This window comes from Spodoptera frugiperda, chromosome 2, assembly GCF_023101765.2.
Source record: "Spodoptera frugiperda isolate SF20-4 chromosome 2, AGI-APGP_CSIRO_Sfru_2.0, whole genome shotgun sequence".
NCBI classification, from domain to species: Eukaryota; Metazoa; Arthropoda; class Insecta; order Lepidoptera; family Noctuidae; genus Spodoptera; species Spodoptera frugiperda.
In genome coordinates, this window is record NC_064213.1 from 2,408,499 (window position 1) to 2,431,875 (window position 23,377).

Genomic DNA, 23,377 nt, shown 5'->3' on the forward strand with positions numbered 1-23,377 from the left:
AAAAATTTTCTAATGTTGAGCTACTTGAAATTCAAGACGGGGTTTCTGGCGACTAATGGAACTATGTTGTAGCTCGCGTTTATGTTGAAGGCGGTTCAAATAGCTGACAAAAAGCCGACCATATCTAAACTAGTACAAACACCCACAGACTCGTGTTCCGCGCCATTTGAAATATTTCGCGGAACGGACATGATGCCAATAAACAATGTTGGATGCGTAAATGTAAACGTTAAAACAAATAGCCTTTGTGAAGACGATTTTTTAGAACTTGATACACGTCTGTCAATTAAGGCAAATATTTCTTTCTAAAAACTGAAGGGTTTCTTATAAAGATGTTAAATGTAATGTTTCCTTGGCTTGTCGCCAGGGTCCACTTTGAAGTATGAGCCATTCGACAAGGGCGCGAGTGTTCAATGAACTAATTATTTAACCCTAAATTATGACTCTATTCCTCTACCGTATTCCTTACTCATATCATTTTAGATGGTTAAGTGACAAACAATGTCATAACTGCAATAAATTATTAACTCCAAGTTCATATTTTCCTCAAAAACTATAGTTTCATACACATATATGTTTTTGTTACTGATGTATAATACAAGTATATATGTAAATTAAATTAAACCCTTATTTGAAAACTACTTCTCATGTTTTCTTACTAATTGTCTTAAGATTTTCCTTATTTAGGTGCATAATAATGAATCTTACCAATGGCATTTAGGGTTTTTCTTTCCGAATCATAGGACTCAAGGAGTAGGGGACTAACATTGTCTAGTCAATACTTATTGCGTATCTTCGACACAATTTCTACCCGTAGGTAAATTAGAGCTCAGTCAGGCTTCCTTACCGGTAAGTTCAAAGGGGTCAACAAGCGCTCCTCTGATTACTAGTGACTCATCGCCAAGAGCATCGAGTAACACACCCGCGTTAGCATCTACGTCATCACGGCCACATTTCATATCTATAAATACATTGCTCGTTTTCTAAGCGTATATTGTTTGATTGCTCTAGTGATGACAGCAATGTATGAGTAAGGTTATCTTGCTGCGAATCACTCGTGTTAGTGTATTGCATAATATCTGCACTGTTTGGTGTATTCTGTTATCTGTATTGAATTACGTTATCTTTCACTTTGTGTCATGGTCAGATTTTTTCGTTAGCATTTTCTTCTTACCTACCTGATAGATGAGTAATTAGGTAGGACGTTGTTAGAAGTGTTAAAGATCATGATTTACTGGTATTTTGGACTAAGATGTATCAATTGATTATTCTGTGATGATGGAATTTGACACTCCGGGAATATATCGATTCAAAGCACATATCCCAATCACAACGGAATTTTTGTGACGTCACTACCCAGTACGACAAAATTGACTAATCAGAAGCTTTAAAATCTGGTTCTAAATAACAAGGCAGTTAGCAGACTGGGGATTTAGGAGTTAAGTCAACTCGACTCGACTCTTTAGTCCCTTATCTCCAAACTTTGTTCGTTGGAATCCTCGCGGCTTGACTAAGCACAGCGCATATTTGGCTATGCAGTGAATCAGAAGGAAATGAGGCTTGGTGCTAAGTAAGTCAAATATGACGCAGCAAAAATAGGATTAATGGAGTTTGATGTCATCTTAATTAAAGATACTGGTGCGAAAATATGATTTTAAAGAAAACTTGAAAAGTATTAATATAAATGACGCTTTTTTAAAAGGGAAAATCATCCAATGACTTCTCCCGTCTTGAGCGATTCAAGAGAGTGTGTCAGACTCTTACAGACTATAAATCACCTCGCTCCTACTCCTGCTTTTCGAGTTGGAGTCCTGGTAAAGCCGCTAGTTAGTCCGCAGCTCCGGATCAGGCATCAGCCCTACTGGGCCGCAAATACAAATGACTATTATGTTTAGCTTCTAGACTCCTAGTTAATACAGAGCTGACTAATCTACATATTTGTCTGCATGACTTTATTAAAAAACAAACGAGTGACAGGGACAGCTTTATACCTAGCCACGTGCTAAATGACGTCCAGTCTGCCTAATATCTGGATTTCTGCCAATAGTGAATGCCTAAATCTCCATTTAAGATATAATTTAGACATTTAACTTTTATTTAGAGCTTTATTCAAGTTTGAATTTTATTTCAAAGCCATAAGATAAGTATTCAATGGAATAAAAAACTGATGCAAATCTTTGCTATCTTGCGGCTAATATGAATCTTATCATGAACAAAATAAAGGTTAATATTGGATGCCACAACTGTATGTTTAATGAGTATCAGAGCAGGTCATACTCACGTGCAAATTAACAGATTCTCGTGTGCAGACCACATTCTCATGCCAAGCTGAACAGGGGCCTTAGTCTGCTATTACAATTGTGTCAGAATGGTCGATCACTGAGCAGTGCGAGAGGGACAGAGCTATGTAGGTTGTATAACTCCGTCTCTCTCGCACTGCTCAGTGATCGACCATTCTGACACAATTGTAATAGCAGACTAAGGCCCCTGATCCTTATGTGATGGCTAATAAGAACTGTTACATACCTAAATGATAGGTCACGACATTAGGTGTCAGCGGAACTGGAAAGCAGAAAGTCGTCTTCAAATCTGACATAAGATTTATATCTTTTTTATAGAATAAGGGGGCAAATGACAAGACGGATCACCTGATGGTAAGCGATCAGCACCGCCCATGGACACTCGCAACGCCAGAGGAATCACAGGTAATATTAACAGGGCTCTTGGTAAGCAATTCAGTCTAGTAGAACGTGGCAATGATCCCCGAAAAGACAAATAGGCACTCCTAAGTTTCCATGAAAACTGAACTCACAATTTTATTCTACACTAATTTATCTAAGTTCATATCTGAAAATGTTTATGTAGAAATAGTAGCTTCTTTTGAAGGACGCAAGGACTCATTAAAAAGTATCTATAGATTCCAATGTTCGGAACTTTCTTTCATTTCGCCCTATGATGAATATTACCTATACAATAACATCTGCCCACACAATCATCTTAAAAGACTAGTACTTCATTCATATTCCTTTCAAGAGTCACCACATTGTAAAGTGTCCATGTCAAGCTTATACTTAACAAATTAAAACAAAAAATAGTACAAACATAGTACAAAAAAATGCAAGTTCAATGACCCTTGCGGAGGCGAGTTCCAAAAACTGATCGGATGCTACGATACGATCACACCATGGCCACCTGCTAATTCTACACACATTCATCAAAGATTATAAAATTTATGTAGGTATATGCTTTAGTGCCTTTTATGAATTATTTAATAGATGTTGAGATGTACAGAAACTGGAAGGTACTCGGTCATACGATCGATTGGGGCCCGATAGTTTTTGAGATTATTGGAGTCAGTTTTACTATCGACTTCCATAAAAAAAATCGATTTTATTCAATGACTTTTCTCATAAGAAAATGCGCCCCTCCTTACATGGGACTTCCATAATTATGACACCATGAGAGTAGTAAAATAAAAACTGCTTTTTTGATACAATTCATATGTTGTATGAATGAACAATTCCAGTCTCCGCATCCGTGCTGATAAAGGAAAATTTTAATTTGTTTAGAATGCGAGAAAACCTCCGATAAATGCCTAGTTATTACCGTAATTAGATTGAGCAATCAGCGGTGACCTTGTACATAGTACCGATTCAATGAAACCAACGTAAGGTAAATGATGATTTATGCACGCCTCATTATTTCGCCAAACTAACTGTACATAACATGTAAACACAGCGTGATAATACTATTGCAACTACTGACTTGTAGCGCCATCTCTCCTAATGTTGCAAACTGTAGTAGATTGTGTTTACTGCCATCTATTGAAATAATTATGAAACACTTCAGACGAATTAGTTCAGAAGTACGTAACAGGTGGCGCTGTAAGTCTGAAACCAAGTAAGAGTAAATGTTTGCCGCCATTTCATATATTAAGAACCTAGAATGTACAAAACAAACCTAGCATTACTCCAACAAAGTTATGAACTATCTGAAAAGTTCATGTAATAAAAACTAACTTTTTTTAGGTATAGCTAAAATAATATTTTTAGATTTTAATAACATGTTATACAACGCGCGCATTTCGCAATAACAAGTTTTATGTGACATGCTATGCTATTGTGAAATAAATAATATTAAATCACATGAAATATCCTATGCAATACACACAATGCAAGCATAATACATATACCTACACATTTAGAAAGGAAAGTGCTAAGAAGGTGCTTTATGTTCAAACAGATAGGTACCCAAAAACACCAGACTGTTGTATTTAATACATTTTCAACTTTACATCTTTTTCAAAAAGGTCAAACATCGATTAAAGCGAAACAGTTTCGAATTGCTTCTCATTTACCACCTATTTTCCAAGTCCACTGAAATCAGCCAATGTAAATTAATTACCTATTGATACAGCGTGATTGGAAAGGTGGAAATTTCCAAAGTCCGACCTATTTTATCCAAACAAAGTGTTTACGAGTCGCATTGGGATGGGCATTAGATACCTACCTACCTATTGTCGGCTGTTCTAAGTGCCATTGTAGGAATGAATAACACGGTACCATCTCATTGTGTGTCGGATGTCACCGTTTAGAATTAGCCCACGCTAACATTAGGGCTGCCGTGTTAATTTTTTCCTAGATTTTTCCTACACATACCTAGTGGTGCTCTACTAGCTATTTATTACTTAATTCTCGTGTTAACTGATTGTTAACGGCATTATATCAGAATATGTACCGATAGGAAATGCCGGCCAAAAAGTTACTTCTGAAGAGATTTGATTAAAGGTTCCGAGTAACCTAGCTGCACTGACGGACAGACTGACAGACATCATTTATCATTTATATGAAACAAACGCTCAAAAAGAACTGTTTATTATTAAGGACCCGATTGCACTCTGCCATTCTTCAGTCAGAAATGGGATTATCCATTTCTTACTTTACCTAACCCTTATTTCTCTGCCCCAAAAACATTAACAAGGACTGGAAAAACCAAAGTATTACGCTTTCGTGACTAATCTAGCTGGTTAGCGAAACCCTGTGTACCTAGCGTAGCGTGCAACATGGAATAATACCGAAATCATCCGCACACCAGCGTTAAAGGAGCCACTTATCGAATTGGGGTCTTTCACACGCGATTGGCAGTGGCCTGACGACTCACTTGCGGGCCAAATGAGAGGACATTGTCAAGGATTGAGTGAGAACGTTGCAGTTACTATGCTTAGTATCTTGAAATATCTACTAATTGAATGCTTTCAACGAAACATTTGCATTTATGGCTAAACCAATAAACGGAACCTAAAAACATCGATAATCACGCCTGAAATATGAAACGCAGAAAGCAATTTTCCTGATTCGTAAATAAAAAAATAAGAAAGATGGTTCTTGGCCAAAAGATATTTTGTTCAGCTAAGATTTAGTCCAATAAATATTGTCATGATCATTATGTATAAGTATTTAAGTTATATTTACGCAGATACTAAAATGTCTCCTTAACACAAATCTGAAGCGGAAACCACATCTCTCAACAAGCCGTTCCTTTACAACACCGTATCATGTCAAGTTCAAGTGAAAACCTCGAGTAATTAACTATCAAGTAGACAGACGGTAAGTAGAGTACCTTATCTGATAAATATACAAACTCTTTGAAGACCACGTGCAAGGCTGTTCAGTACCGAATGCCGGCAATTGTTGCAACTGTAAGTACGTGGCTATTATGTGATTCAACCTCCCACGACAATTACGAACACACCTTAGTAATTGGATCTGTTCATCCCGGTTGGTTAAAAATAACTGTTAATCCTAAGCCATGTTCCATATTTTGAGTGTTGATGTCTTGATTTAGGTGTTATTGGATAGGATCATGAAAGTTGGATTGGATCATTTTACTGTTAATGCTTTTTTACCGTTTTGATTGCCTAACTTTATTAAGCCGGTATAAAAACCCAAATATAGACACTTAAGTCGTTTCATTTGATTGAAAACATTCACGTAAATTAATGAAGATAGTTTCGAGTCACAGAGGGACTCTTCATCATGAGTCTACTGTGTAGAGTAGGCTGCGTGACGTCGCCACGTCTGCTAACACTGATGTGCGTAAACCGTGATTTTTAGTTAATTTATCGTGAGACATAAAGTCTCACGATAGTTACCCATATTATAAAAATATAATTGTCAATGTCGAAAAATAAAGAAAACTGACGTAAAAATTAATATCATCATTCAGCTTTTCGATAATTTCTACCATGATATTATTTTACCTACCTAGTCTCAATAGGAACTTATTACGTACTCCAAATAAACATATTATTCTCAATTCTCATTCATACACAACGGTCCACAATAAACATAATAACACCTCTATCAAAATAAACGGTATTTACCAAAACAATAGTGTAGTGACATACTAGGACGCGAGTACCGTTTCGAAATGTCATTGGCTGAATGTGTGATACCTTGACATTGTCCTACAGCAATATGGCGGCTTGTCTTAATATTTCGCGGGTGCCGTTACAAATTCTTCGTAGCTGTTTATTGTAATAGAATTGATTGATGATGAGTTTTATGTGTTCAATTGTGTTCATATTGTAGTTTTGTTAACGGAATTAGTCAGCCATTTGAGTAGGTATTGTCAAGTTGATAAAGGTTTTTGAGAATTATTGTCTATTTTTTGTAGGACTGATTAATCGTTTTGAATAATAATAGTCTAAATAGAAAGAAAAGTTAATGTTAGCTATATAGCTAACTTTATATTGTGTAAGTTAAAGTCAAATCTTTTTTTCCAATTAAATCACAAACTTTTGAAATGTCAACAAATAAAGAAATAATAGTCTGTCAGTCTGTTCGTCAGTGAAGCTAGTAAAAGTTCCATAAATCAGGATAAATCCGGTGCAAAAGCACTAATCCATTTGCATCGGTAACCAGATAAATATAGCGCCTTGACCTATGGATGTAATAATTATCCTACAAAACGAGTTTATTGAGCATTTAGGCAGATGATATGCAAATACATTGGCTATATAGTGGAGTGCCTGGAGCATTCAAAACCGTAAAACCTCGGATTAGAGTTACAGTGAATGAATTAATATGATCGATGTGGGATATTGTTTTTTAAACTATAAATTGCAATGTTTACCCAAAATTTTTTTGTGCACTCAATTTTTTTATTGTTTAAACAAATTATTATAAAAAATTAATGTTTGACTATATATTTTCACTTTAAACAGTATTTTTTTTTATTTATATGTTAAATCTTACCTGAGTAGACATATAGGAACATTTTTCAAAGATACCTGTGTATAAAAATAGCAGTATCTCGAACATGTAGAAAAACGTGGAGGGGAGAGCGGAGCGACAGCTGCTATGTACAATGGAACTTCTTGGCCAGTTTAATTATAAATGAAACGCACTCTATTGTGTACATTGAAAAAAATACGGTAATTAATTATGACTAATGAAAAGAAAAAAAAATATTTGTACAAAATCTGTTTATTTAAATATATTACATGGTTGTCTACATCAAATATTTTCTTCTACTTCATCTATCTGTATAATAGGTGAAGTATTGGAACAACTATTTCCGCTGCACTGTAAACATGATACACTTTTTTTTTTTTTTTTTTGAGGGGGGAAAATCATCCAATGACTTTTCTCGCCTTGGGTGAGGCGAGAGGGAGTGTCAGACTCTTACTGACTAAAAACCACCCCGTTCCTTCTCCTGCTTTTCGAGCCGGAGCCCCGGTAAACCCGCTAGGGCCGCAGCTCCGGGTCAGGCATCAGCCCCATTGGGCCCCATCTGTGGTGGTCTGATGGCTCTTTGAGGCGCGCGCGAAACATGATACACTGCAGTATAAACTACACTCGCGAGCAACCAAATCGACTCAACCTACATGTGCCCATTCGAAGATGTTTTCATTGGCTGAATGTGTGATACCTTGACATTGTCCTACAGCAATATGGCGGCTTGACTTAATATTTCGCGGGTGCCGTTACAAATTCTTTGTAGCTGTTTATTGTAATAGAATTGATTGATGATGACTTTTATGTGTTCAATTGTGTTCATATTGTAGTTTTGTTAACGGAATTAGTCAGCAATTTGAATATTGTCAAGTTGATAAAGGTTTTTGAGAATTATTGTCTTTTTTGTAGGACTGATTAATCGTTTTGAATAATATAATATGTAGTCTAAATAGAAAGAAAAGTTAATGCTAGCTATATAGTTAACTTTATATTGTGTAAGTTAAAGTCAAAGTCAAATCCTTTTTCCAATTAAACAATAAATAGGTACTTTTGAAATGTCAACAAATAAAGAAATAATAGTCTGTCAGTCTGCCCGTCAGTGAAGCTAGTAAAAGTTCCATAAATCAGGATAAATCCGGTGTAAGACCACTAATCCATTTACATCGGTAACAAGATAAATATAGTACCTTGACCTATGGATGTAATAATTATCCTACAAAACGAGTTTATTGAGCATTTAGGCAGATGATATGCAAATACATTGGCTATAATGCATATACCTAGTAATTTTGTCTGGAACTGGGTCTGCATTAATCACATCCCATAATTTGTCATACCTACTATGATTTGGGTAAACATTGCAATTTATAGTGTAAAAAACAATATCCCACATTGGTCATATTAATTACCATTCACTGTAACTTTAAGTGTTGGAGCGCTCCACTAATAATGCATATACCTAGTAATTTTGTCTGGAACTGGGTTTGCACTAATCACATCCCATAATAATTTATCATACCTAGGTACTAAGATTTGCTGTATTATTATATGGTTTTATCACCATTACTTTAAGTGTAGAAGAGCCACGGCCTCAAAGAAAACCTAATCTTCCTAATCCTTCCTATCTTCCTCATCCCCGATGCGCCAACAACCCTTGAATTCCCCTGAAAAGGCCGGCAACGCACTTGTAACGTATCTGGTGTTTCGGGTGTCCATGGGCGGCGGCGATTGCTTACAATCAGATGATCCGTCGGCTCGTTTACCGGCTTATACCATAATAAAACAAAACCAAAAGAATTTTCAGCTACCAGCACTAAACTCAGACATTGCGTGTCCAGCAAATATTACGTACATTTTTACGTAGCTAATTTTACTTCCCGTAGCGTGATTAGTGACCAAATATGTTTCTAGATTACTAGAACATTTTGGGAGCTAGCCACGCGGTAATAAGAGCTCTACAATTAACTAGACCCACCTTTTTATCGCATGATTTGAGAGCTAAGTAGCTGCTTTTACTTTCACTAAACAATTATTGAGTAATCTGCATTCATTTCATTGTAATTACTTAGGTTATATATTTACAATCTCTTTTTTACAATCCTCCTGCGATATATTAGATAGTAGCTGTTGTTATTCCTCGTATATAGTTAGGTAAGTGCCTAGAGGTTCGGATACACCGGAGACAAATTCAAACTACTTGTCTACAAAGAATTTTGAAACCGAAACTCCTAAGGCCCCTAAGGCTTCTAAGGTTCCTAAGACCCCTACCACACGGTGACTTTTTGTAGCGATGCTGACAATAATTTGTCGCCGTGGGCTAGGGGCCTAATAGACACTTTATCAAAACTTCAATTTAATTTAAATGCTCTTTAATATAAACATCGGAAATAAAACGTGCACCTGTTCAGGAAAAATCCATCACCATTATTAATAAATATGATTTCGAATAGTTTTACAATTTGCATAGACAATGTGTAATTAAAGTAAATTGCTAAACGCTTTAATATGTAATTGTTATTTACAATTACAATAAATGCTTACGATGTTAGGAAATATTACCCGGACAATAGTAAAAACATTGATTAATGTTTTAACAGAGAACAGTTAAATAAATAAGCAGTTATTAAAAGAGTTTTCTAAGTGATCTTTTCACTAAATTGTTTTCCCAACAAAGGAACTCTTCTAGTCTAAAATACAATTATTTTCTCTTCTGTTTTCTCTTAAGCATTCAATCGATGTTTCGCTTTCCTTTTACATAAATGTCCAATCAGTCTAAGAAACGTTTATCTTGGATGGTCATCTTTTCATCCAATCACCAATATATTTACTCGCTGTCTACAACTAAATCGTATACTTATAGGTATCGACTAATTGACAGCAAACCAAAATACTTTTAAACTTCTTTAATAATAATATTCGACTTTATTACAATACAACAAAGCTGAAAATCAAATATGTTTCCTATAAAGTAGAATAATTTACAAACTTCAAACTCAAAAATGGCTGGACCTTTTAGAGACTAATCTTCACAAACCACTTTTTTATAATAAGTAGTTAATTTCTTTAAAACAAGACTAATAAACCTTTTCTAAATAATAAGTATGTAATCAAACTAATCAAGCATAAAACCTGAATTTAGTTCGAGGTAGTCTCGAGCTAAATAAATAAGATTTACTTGTACAGGAGTAAAAAATCTTAGCTCGCCTTGGTCCACATAAAATACTTAGGATATTTAGAGATAAGATAATTAGAAAAGACTCCGTATTTTATAATCTGCGGTAATTAAGTATTATTAATATGATATATAAAACATAACATGGTTTTTATTACACGCGAGGTCGTTAAAACAGTAATATATACGTGGATAAAGTAATGTCCACTTTTCGCCAATTATTTTACGAGCGCAGTGCAATTAATGGCATTAATTGTACACCACTTTTACTACGTGCTAAGACTGTTTTATAATTAGGTGCTGACAGTTAATCAGAAGATCAAATAAGTATTATTAAAGACACCGTTTTTTATGGTATAAGCTGGTAAACGAGCAGACGGGTCACCTAATGGTAAGCAATCGCCACTGCTCATGGATACACGAAACACCAGAGGCGTTACAAGTACGTTGTCGGGCTTTTGGAGATTAGGAATTTAATGAATCGGGGATAAGAAAGATTCGGAAGAGAGTAATTGGGCCTCCGGTCTCACTCACACAACGGATCACAACGGATCCAGTTGAGCCGGCCTATTCGTGCCGAAGCATTACTCTCCCACACTTAAACCATACTCAGGCCCCAATTCATTATCCTATTAATTGTTTCAGTAATGTATATGTGTAATTTAGCTGCTACGTCACGCTATAGTACGTACATATACCTTTTAGTTAGGTAAGTGTCAGTTTTGGGGAGACGAACACGGCCATAAGTCTCTTTATAATTTGATAGGTACTTAAATAGAAGCAACCTATTGTAATCAGAAAATCAAAATAATAGTAAAAAGCAATCTTCAGACTCCTTATTTAGTAATCGTAGTCTAGAAAATGGTTCACTTTTTTATACCTACTTAACTTGAAAACGATTCCATTTTTTTGCGTCTAGATTTAATTAGTAAACTAGTAATAAATGTCATCAAAGTGAATTAAGATCAATTTCATTGTACCATTAACAGTTAACAGAAAGGGACAGGTAATTAGGTTGCACGACAACTCGACAACTAAGTCACTGAAATTAGCATTAATTAGTGCAACTGAAAGCGTGTTTAAATTAAGTAAGAAAGAAAAAATATGTTTCACTAGTGAATAGAATGGAAAGACTAGAGAGCAGCATTTTCAGAGTGTCGGCGATAAAACTACACATTTTATTTTTTTTTTGAGTGAGGAAGGAATTATCCAATTACTTTTCCTGCGTTGGGCGAGGCGAGAGGAAGTGTGAGACTTTTACTGACTATACACCACCCCGTTCCTACACTTGCTCTTCGAGCCGGAGCCCCAGTAACCCGCAGCTGGGGATCGGGCATCATCCCTACTGGACTCCATCTGTGGTGGTCTAATAGCTCTTTGAGGAGCTCGGAAACACAGATGTCAGCTTAAAAACGGTGTCCATTATTCAGCTGATGTTAATGTACCTAGTGTAAATTAGACTAACGTTTGTACGTTCCAGATTTACGCGCCTTTTGTCATACAAAACTAAAATTTCAAACCATTTTCTTCAATTTTAATAAATAAACACACTGAGTCAGCAAACGTTTGTAACGTTTAAATATTATCTCATCACAGAAAAAAGATTTCATAATAATTAAAAACTCAAACATAACATTTACTTTGTATTATGTCTGCAGTATTTTATAATCTATATATTTGTATAAGTTAGTATCGAGTAATTTAGTAGGATTTCTTTATCTTTCGCCACTGTTATAGTATTTACTATTTAGGAAAAACCCGGAAGGCTTTTTAGGACATTTTCTTTCAATTGAAAAGTATATATGACTGGAAAATTTAACGATGGAACATAATTGCTAAGGACCAGTCATTAGCAATAAAATTGTTTTCGGAATAGTTTAAGTAATCATTTCCATTAAATTCCTATTATATGTATACGGCAATTATTAGTAATTTTAATTCAGTAATTTCATTCCTAAAACTATTGAATATGAGTTCTAAATATCTAAAAGTGAAATCATCTAGGTTTCCATTAACATTTATTTGCTTGTGTTTATTTCACTAAACACAATAATGTGGTTTCACAAACCGCAACAGCTACATTGTTATTTAATAACGCTTGTGCAAAAATCATCAAATCTATTGGCAAAGGCTGGAATTCATAGACATCTCGATGATGGAAAATTACGCAACAGAACACAGTATGCTAGACATAAATCGGTTTACTAGGAGCCGATCTAAGGCCGAGACCGTGTCTCTGAATAATATCAAGTGCAGTACTTACAAATGCCGTAAATAGAAACCAAACATAAATCGAAGGACAACTTAGAACAAAACCGATCAAGCATTAATTTACCAAACGCATACCTAAAAGGTGCACATTATAAAATATTATAATACTAAATTGTTCGTCGTCATTCAGTTAAGATGAATCCATTGTACCCAATTGTGGTGAAGTTACTCGTATTGTCAAATCGTAATCAAACAGAGCCGAAAAAACAAAAAAGCTCTTTTTTAAAAAGGAACCGCCTTACTTAAGCATAACATAACATACACACATGCATACATACTATACATACATAATAATATGTACATGCATAGAGGTCAAACTAAGAACCTCCTTATTTTGAAGTCAGCTAAACATCATTTAATATCGAATTCTATATTATAACCCAACTACTAAAAAAATACTCATTAGAAGCTAACAAACATGCATCATTTCAATACCAATAATAAAATGAATATACTCATTAGCCATAATTTTCTTGTTTTACAATCCTATTGTATATTTAAATCACTCAATATATCTAGTTACTATTTCCCTTACACGTGCCATTTTCAGTCATATTAAATATAATAAGATTATTAAACTGATTGATTTAATGGTCTGTACCCTTAGTATAAGTTTGCTTTAAGTTTAAAGTAATCGAAACGAGAACGATCGGCGCTCTGATTGGCCGGTTCGAATAAAACAACCAATCAAAACGCCGAACGTGCTCTCGTTTCGTTTTCTTTCATCGTAAAGCAAACTCGTACTAAGGGTACAGGTGATACTCGTATAACAAAAGAAGCTAAATCTTCAAGTGCTTTATCATTTTATTTAATGTAAGATAATACATATTATAATAACTGAATGAAGTGTATTGATAAATACTACTTACTGCTACTGACTACAATAATAGTGCCTTGAGGTACACCCATTTTTGGATCTTACAAAAGCGTTCGTTTGGTAAGTAAAGATAAGTGCTATGTAAAGACGAGTTTATTTAAAAAAAAAATGATAAATTCATATTTCTAGATAAACTTTAGTGTTCAATGAATCATTTTCCTACTCTTTTTGTGAAAATATTGTATGCAAATGACTATTACAATACATTTAATTAAGGTAGTCTGAGACAGAAGCGTCCTCGTGAACGATATTGTCTACACAGACAGGTAAATAAACAAATAAATACATTTGAGACTGTAAACTATTGTGATAAAACACTGTAAACAAATAAATAATAAGGTTTTTATATTACCAGGTTTGTTTGTTTTACCATAATTAATAAAACTGAGGGCCATGGCAATGATTTTAAGCCCAGAGGAAACTAAGTATTTTATTTCTTTGATAATAAAATCATTTCCTTGGACAAAAGGATATTATTATAACATTTATTATTCTCTTCGTTAATAAAGGATTTATGGACGTTCTTAAGTATTATTAAACATGATAAACGTGGATCAATTAAAACGTTATTTATTTTCTATGTTTTTCAAGAATTTCTAACGAGTGAGATAATCTTATAATACCCGTTGAAGGTAAGTAATAATATTTATTCTAGCACGACAATAAAACATTATGCTATTTTGAAAAGACAGATACATGATGCTTCATCTTACAATAATGGGTTAGGTGGAAGGGAAGAGGAGGGCTGAGCGAATGCTACGAGTATATACAGAAGCGGACTGGTACCAACTCTATAGATCAATTCTGACTACACGGTTGGCGCAGTGGCTGGGCAACCTGAGCCCGGCTGCCACGCAACGTGTAGCGAGTTCGATATTTCGGGTCTGATGTGATGTGTATGTAAACTTGTATGTTTGTAAACGCACCCACGACACAGGAGACCATACAAATGTGGGGCGTTTAAAAAAAACGTCTGGTCTTGTAGAACAATTTTTCTCCAATGACAAGGACCAATTTAAAAAGCTGACCGCCAATCTTTAGGAATTAAATGGCACCACCCGAAGAAGAACACAAGATACATGATATTTTTTGTCAGATAAGCAATCTTGGCTTCGTGAATTGTTAATTACAACCTTATGTATTTGTACGTTTACCTCAATTAGGGACTACATATTTGTGCCTTTAAATCACCTTTTCCACTAATCGTTCTTAGTATCTTTTACTATTAAGGCTAATTACTAGTAAATTGCCAATTAGATACCGTGCAGTGATAGTCGTTAGGTTTCTTGTAACAATCATTTTGCTTCTTAATTATCGTTTGATTAAGTCTCTAGTACTAGTTTATTAATTGGATAATATTGGACGTTGGCTGTTTAAGTCCAAACATCTTTTGCTACTATTTCAGGAGAAACCTGTAATTTTCAATTCTTGAATGTCACAAAAGTCAATTTTATTAAAGAACTGATAACAGAATTTTAGGTTTTGAATTTGTCAGGCCATGAAAAGCTAAATTATCAAACTTCTCAGGAAATGATTTAACCTTAAAAGTGTAAACTATGGCAAAAGGACTAATAAAAGTGAACAGACACAACCGAAATTAAATCTTACGCTAATTCCCATAACTTACATTTTACCACGATGCGTCTCAACTCTCAATAGTAACTGCGCAAACGACTTACCTGTAACAAAAACAAATTAATAAGTAAACAAATAGGTACAACACAACATTCGAAAAACAAATGCAATTAAAATGAAACAATGTTCAATAGCCAAGCCGAGGTGGTCTTAGCACTGCTTAATAATGTAGTTTCTCATTAGCATAAGAATGCAGATTAAGTACTATAATTTTGCCAGCCATTAATATGGCTTTAATTCTAATGAATTTGGTACCAAAAAATCCAGATAGACCAGATTGAACTAGTTCTTAATGTGGGCAGCGAAATGGCAGGAAATGTACTTATATAAAAAAGCAACAATTAAATTAATCCATCTATTGAAATGCACAAGAACCTACATATATCAATTAAGCAATGGTAACCTAATCCACAAAACCGAAAAGAAACTTTAAAACCTTGTAAAATTAGAATGAATTTCCGTTAACAATATTGTCACTTAGCGTCTGCCAAGGAGGTTAATGTCAGGGTACTGTTAATCATATGTGTCAATTATATTGAAAATATAAGCATATCTATAAATAAGTTAGCTTCATCCAACGACAATTTTTGGTCGCCAACTTTGGGAAAATTTATCTTAGTGCTAATCTACACTCCCTAAAAATAAAAAGAATCCAAAAACTTTCTTTAAGACCAGTTTTTTCAGCTTTATTTTTGTCTGTCAGTCACAATATATCTATCTAACGAAAGACTCCTATATCAAATTGATGAGCGAACAAAAAAAAAAATTGTCCAACACAGTTTTGTCAGTTAATGTATGTGTTAGCCTAATCGATCCGCAAGCCACGTAGTTCGTGACAAATCGATCAACTTAATGCATGTTAAATCGATTGTTGAATGTGATCACTAGCTGTCGCCTAGATGTCTGGAGAATATGAGTTCACGTTCTGTTTTAAGGCTTCTCTTTATTTCTTCAATACATAGTGCCGTACTCAGAGTTATTTAATGATTACTTAAAGTATTCCTTAGTAACGATCTTGCCCTGAACTATTTTTTTTTTTAACATTGCCCCACATTAGGATTTTCTCCTGTGTCGTGGGTGCGTTTACAAACATACAATTTCACATACACATCCAGACACCCAGACCCGAAACAATAATCTGTGGATCACACAAAGAGTTGTTCCGTGCGGGAATCGAACCCGCGACACGTTACACGGCAGCCAGTTGCCCAGCCACCGCGCCAACCGTGCAGTCTACTATTGGTAAGGACTGGCTTAAGTTACCATTAGATGACTCTGAGTACTCTGGTTATAAGATCATCATCATCAGCAGGAAGACTGTTGAACAAATATATATCCTTAAAAGAGGAGTCGAGGTTACCTAAAACTATATGTACTTCGTGATGTTTATCTTATATTTATCGCTTAAGCTATAACGGTTTATATATTCGTACATTAATGCGAGATTTCGGAACAAAACCGCTATGAAATATTTGGACATACTAAGGACTTATTTTGCAATGTCTGGATAGCCGCTATGTATCAGATAACTTTGAATTAAGAACGTCATTTGTATGCACTATCTGTCACATAAGTTTATCGGGCACTTATATGAAGGTGGTGAAACACACACAGTTGAGATTTGGTGAAAATGAGTGGAAGTTTGAAGGCTCTCTAACACCTTACCAGGATCTATTGTAAAGAAGTAAACATTAACTTTACACCCTTGTATTAAAGTTGTTAATTTATTGAAGACATTTGACAGTTTGGAAATATGAAGGCTAGTCTTCACAAAGCTAGACCGTAATGAAATCAATTTATCAGATTGTTTACTTTATGCGGATCTATCAGCTTAAGATGAACAGCAGTTCAGTAACTGTGAAGTCAAAGTCAAAGTCAAAGCATTTATTTCAATTAATCCTAAATAAGGCACTTTTGAAACGTCAAATTGAATTGTCCGTCAGTCTGTCTGTCAGTGAAGCTAGGCGCTCGTTCCAAAGTGTAGCTTCGAATGGAGAAGAACGAGCAAGAAACTCCATCGTTACTCTTTTAAAAAGAAGTTTTTTACAATTTCTCTGATACACTATTTATCTATTGTATATATATGTAGGAACAATGTAACTACAATACGTCATAACTAACGGGACAATAAAACCAATTTGTAAAGAAAATAAAATAGCGGGTTATTTCAAACATAGTGCCCACATATGTACACTTACAATTTTGAAATAATGCTTCTATACAAATAATAATAATATATAATTTAATCTTTCACATAAAAAAAATATCTGCTTGATGCCACAGGATCCCTAGACTGCATTGGAATAAATTAATACTTTAAGTTAACGTGTAACTAGTGATCGTATTTGAGCATTGTCTAGTGTGAGCGAGTGTCCAGTAGAGCCGGACCAACATGCTGCCACGCATTTTTATCCTCAATATAATCTGACAGTTTATAATATGCCTGTTTACACAGTTCACGCTTTATACAAGATTTAAATTTTTTCTCGTTCAGATTCAGTATGGTAGTTGGTAGTTTATTATAACATTTAACACAAAAACCCATGAAGGATTTCTGCACTTTGGACAATCGGAATTGCGGTATAGCCAACTTATTTTTACCTCTCGTATTAAAATTGTGTCTGTCGCTTCTTTTTTCAAACAATTGTTGATTTTTTCTTACGTACATAATATTTTCGTAAATGAATTGAGAAGGCACTGTAAGAATATTTATAGTTTTAAAAAGTTCTCTCAAAGATTCACGACGGGGCAAGTTATATATTGCTCGAATAGCTCGCTTTTGCAAAATAAAAATTGATTCTACATCCGCGGCCCGACCCCACAGCAAAATGCCGTAAGACATTATGCTGTGGAAATAGCTAAAATAAACAAGCCTTGCTGTATTTACATCCGTTAGCTGCCTAATTTGTCTGACTGCATAAGCAGCGGAGCTTAGTCTCCCCGAAAGTGCTTTTATGTGGGGCCCCCATTGTAATCTGTCATCTAGTGTGATACCCAAAAATATAGTCTCCTTAACAAATTCCAACTTTTGTCCGTTCAAAGCAACATAACATTCGTTATTTTGTACGTTTGGCAAGCAAAATTTAATACATTTGGTTTTTTTCTCATTAAGCGCCAAGTTATTAATAGTAAACCAATTATAGACTTGAAGAATGGAGCTGTTTACGTCGTCAAAATTATTCATACGTCGACCTATCTTAAAAATCAATGATGTATCATCTGCAAACAGCACCATTTTTGGTTCATTTTCGAATATGAGTGGCAAATCGTTAATGTAGACTAAAAATAGAAAAGGACCCAATATTGAACCCTGAGGAACGCCCATTTTTATCTCAGACCCTTGTGAATTAACCCCGTTTATATGAACTTTCAGCTGCCTATCCTCTAAATATAAGGTAAATATAAGGTTAATACAAGCGATTACGGTTTAAAATCATTACTTTTTACGATCTTGTAATAATACGCTACGCAAATCAACGGTACATTTGATAGATGGACGTGAAGAAAACTGGAGAAAAGATAACTTGATTGTGAAAGAAAGTAGTATAAACAAACATACTGAGAAAAAAAGACCAAGGAATTAGTAAAATAATTATTTGACAGATATAATGAAACACAGTTAACTGCATAACTAAAAGTCTCCTTTTTTATGGAATAGGGGGGCAAACGAGCGGACGGGTCACCTGATGGTACGCGAACTGCCCATGGACACCCGCAATAACAGAGGAGTTACAGGTGCGTTGCCGGTCTTTTAAAAAGGAGTATGCTCTTTTCTTTCAGGTTTGAAGGTCGTATCGGTTCGGAAATACCGAATACCTTTACATAAGAAGATTTGCTTTAATCTTCTTGCAATGCATACATGCTGGAGATTGCAGTTTAAATTCGGGTCATACGAATTCAGTAAAATCTGACTATGGGAATAAAGACCAAGGGTGACCACAAATATATTCTGGTTTACCGTCATCATACATTACAAAAAAATACCTAATGGCTTTGACATTTTCACAATTCATTTGAATCTTTATCATTCCTTACATCTTCTTCAAATAAAAATATACGGACATCGTTGCTCGTTTATCGCCCTATTTGAATATCAATTGTACATTAGAATTTATGTTATTACAGGCTATTGGGATTTCCGACCCCACCCCAACCACCAAGCAATGACCTTCGTGCCTCGTGGCTAACACCAATCTTTCATGTTTTCATAGTAATTTACAAAATATTATGAATTTCAACGCTGACATTAAAGAAATGGAAAAATACTTCAAACATTTTAGGTATGCCTTGATTTATTATATATGTTTATTTAACGCCTCACTATAATTATGATTAAGATTATTTAAATGGATTTATATGGTGCTAATGGAATGGAATTTAGGAACATGAAACCTCACTTATAAAATTGTTATTTTACGAAAAGTATATTAAAATACTTATGGTAATAAGGTGCAAATTCTGTTGCGAACTCGTTATGATCCTAGATATAAGAAACAAAAAAAAAACATTATCAAGAATAAGTGTCTAATGACGTTGACATTCAATTGTATAATTTATTTTTATTATGAATTATTTTTATGACTAATAAAATAAAACACTGTTATTTACTATAAATCCTTGCTCATCTTGCTGTTCATTGTCAAGCTGGTGAGTCAGCTGATTCTCATAGCAATGAAGAATTTTACCTTATCCCCTGAGGGTTGTCGTCCTCAAATCTCAGGGAAAATGATGCGTCTTACTACATTTGCTTATTCAAGGCACACAAGCTCCTTTTATTTACGATGAAGGCAAACATTTGCACAATACCTACTTGTATATAAATTAGCCACTTCAGAGATACTGCTGTGTTGATATTTAATATTAAATTACCGACTACAAAAGGGGACTTTTTTGGAATCTTCGCTGATAGAAATCTAGCTTAGTTGGTTTTTGTCTCAAGGTCTAAGTCTTATACAATAGGTACTTAGTTGTTGTGTTGGTGATGTGACCAAGTTTACAATTAGATTATTTTAAAACAAAGTTAGAGTCAATGTAATTTTTATCTAGGAAGACCCTGCTTCCCCTAAAATGCCGTTTAAATCTATCGCTTTTAAAAATCTTGGTCTGCTGTTAACCATAAAGCCTGTGTTTTCCCATCATATCCCTGTTTCCACCATCTATAATCATCATCATTTCACTGATGATCTGGACCTTATTAGTTTTCCTTCCCTTCTCTTCTCTTCCCTAATCCCCATGTCTAATAGAAATCTTCATCAAAAAAACCTCTCACACATCAGCACACCGCGTGAGACAATACTGATTGTTCCAAGTGTCACAAGTGGTCAGGTCACGTCGGCTCCACTTACACGCATCCTCGGGATGCATCCACTTCAACCCATCCTCTACGCACACACCTATACCTACACCATTTTATATCACTCCCAAGTACGAAGGGTACTCAAACCAATTTGGAAATGCAACTCAAATGCTCCCATTTTAGAGTTGTGATTCATTTGCAGTGCTCACTTTATGACTACCTGATTACGTCACCAGGTCAGTTCCTACTTTATTGTTCTTGGTGTTATCCGAGCATCATCTAGTTGGTTTAGTGTCAATTGTTTTACTTCTGAGAAACTCGTTACTGTCCGGCTGTTTCCGGAAAATCTCGAGTCATTACCATCTTTAAAAGTGTTTTCTCCTACTTTGTTTGTTATTATAAGTGTAGCGTCTCCATTTATCTTCATAGCTTTATGTTACAACATTTCTATACAATGTTATTCTCATTAATTTGTAAATATGTATAATGTTCCTTCTAATTTGTAAACAAAGATGTTTCAAACTTAACTTTTTCTAAATTTAGATACAATAGATACAAACAATTCAACATGGCTTCTTGTCAGAAAAAAAAATTATGCATTTGTCCGCTACTTCAATTCAATGTGAAAATCTTCATCACATATCTAATTTCCACCGGCAAAGATCTCAGATTAGTTTTACCAATTATTCTTCCAAAACATAACATAATCGTCTGTGGGAATCTTAATGATCAAATATGACCATTTTAGTTTTTATGCACATGCGCGAGTCACGTGACAAGACAATCATTTAGGTAACAACGAGTTTTTACGTACATAAATCCTATTTTTAATAACGACCAGTTTTCCTTACGTTTAAATAAATGACAAATAGGTTTTTATTATAATGTGTAAATAGCAGTTTTTATCATAGAAACACACAGACTTCAATGAATAGTAAACTTTAGTAAATTGCTCAATAAAATTCATTTTTACTTAGCGGAAATTTTCTACATAATATTTTCCGAGTATGACTTTAAAATACAATGTCGAAATTAATACAATATGTTTACAGTTTAAGGAAAAAATCGTACAAGGTTTGGCAGCAAATAAAAATTTGAATACCCACCTACATTTACTTTTATCACGTGCAACAAGAACAACGTTTGTTCAGACACCGATTTCCAAGCATTTTTCGTAAATACATAAGCTAAGTATAATTGAAGAACTTTGAAACAAAAACAATGGGGACCACTGACCACATTATCACTAATGATGGAGTTACACATTCAATGTAGGCACAAATTGGGCATACTTTTTTAAGGGGGGAAATCATCCAATGGCTTCTCCCACCTTGGGATAGGGAGTGTCAGACTCTTACTAAAACCACACCGTTCCTACTCCTGCCCTTCGAACCGGAGCTAGGTAGTCCGCAGCTCCGGATCGGGCATCAAATTGGACATGCTTACAGTATCGTAAGGTTTCTAAATTCTTATTAGTTGACTGTTAAAGGCACCTGGAACTTATTTCAAAACACTTAGGAAAAAAACGACAATCACAACATCCATTACCTCTAAAAGTAATCCGGTTTACGACAATATCACTTAATACCTACATAAGAGTTATTTTTGCATCAACGTCATAACAATTTAGTGCATAATTTATCCTTTTACTTAATCTTAATTTTATGACTGCAAAGGCTATAATGGGTGGAAAAACAGGATTCAAATGTCAAAGGATTTGTCCTCAACACTTTATTTCTTTTTTGACTTTTCCTTAATCAACTAAGTAGAACACTCGATTTCTTAAATTGGATAGAATTGATGTCAGGATTGCGAATTTATTTTCCCCGAGTACAAATAGGAAAGGACAAAATTGAGAGGAAATAATCTAAGAAGTAAATGCACACGAATGGAAGAAACAAACATAATTATGTAAAAAAAAGAAAAAACTAAAGAGAGCATTTTTAAAACCAAACCGTACAAAATGCTTTTCAAAACCAAAAAAATAACTTCCTACAAAACATTACAATTCGAAGCGCGCCTTTTTGCTCCAACGCCTATAGAGATGCATTGCAAATAGCTTCAATCGCTGCACAAATTAGACGCAAAAAAAGCACCCACAAAATGACGCAGCGCAAAAAGCGCCACACATTCATTGATAGTACAATGTTTATAGTTAGATTAGGATTGTAATCACTCAATAGTGAAGGTTTCAACATTTCTTTGATTGTTTTTTTTACACTAAACCCGTGACCGACAAGGTTAACGATTGGATATGCGTTTAAATATAAGATTTGGTGTAAATTTCCTGTTGTTTCGGCATTCGGTGTTAGTTCTTACATTTTATTGTTACCTGTCGCATTTTCCGACTTATCAACACCATATAAGTTTTTAAAGTGACATGGTCACTAACACTAATAATAGAACTTAAGACAGGATATTTACCATGATCATGGCGCTTGCAATAGTGCCGAAATATCGGAAACTCATAGACATAAATAAATATGGTAAATATCCCGTCTTAAGTTCTAATATTAGTTATTAAAACCATGTCTGATTTTGTTCCCACTCAAACAAATATCGATTACTTAACAGCTGATTGACATTATATTAAGTTCGTTCTCACTCACAGAAATTACTTCAATAAAAAAAATAAAATTAACTTAAGAAAGTATCTTTCTTTAGTGACAGATATGTAAAAGCTAGCGATGCCAGCAATAATTGGCGAAAAAATCTGTTTTAATAATTGAAATATCTGATTCATTAACTTTATAATCCTTTCATGTTCCGTGGAAAAGCTATGAATGGTAGAATTCCTTTGTTATTTATGTTGCATCAAAGAGTGACCACATTTATAGTAAACGCGTTAACAGACCGTCGTGCGATGCTAATTGTCGACGCACGACCGA

The 23,377-nt window shown here is 34.6% G+C and overlaps 1 protein-coding gene across 1 annotated transcript in view; it reads right to left on the reverse strand.

Moving 5' to 3' along the window:
- Positions 1 to 23,377, reverse strand: part of LOC118269026 (putative inorganic phosphate cotransporter) — a 69,724-nt gene that overhangs the window by 23,883 nt on the left and 22,464 nt on the right. The window lies entirely within an intron of this gene.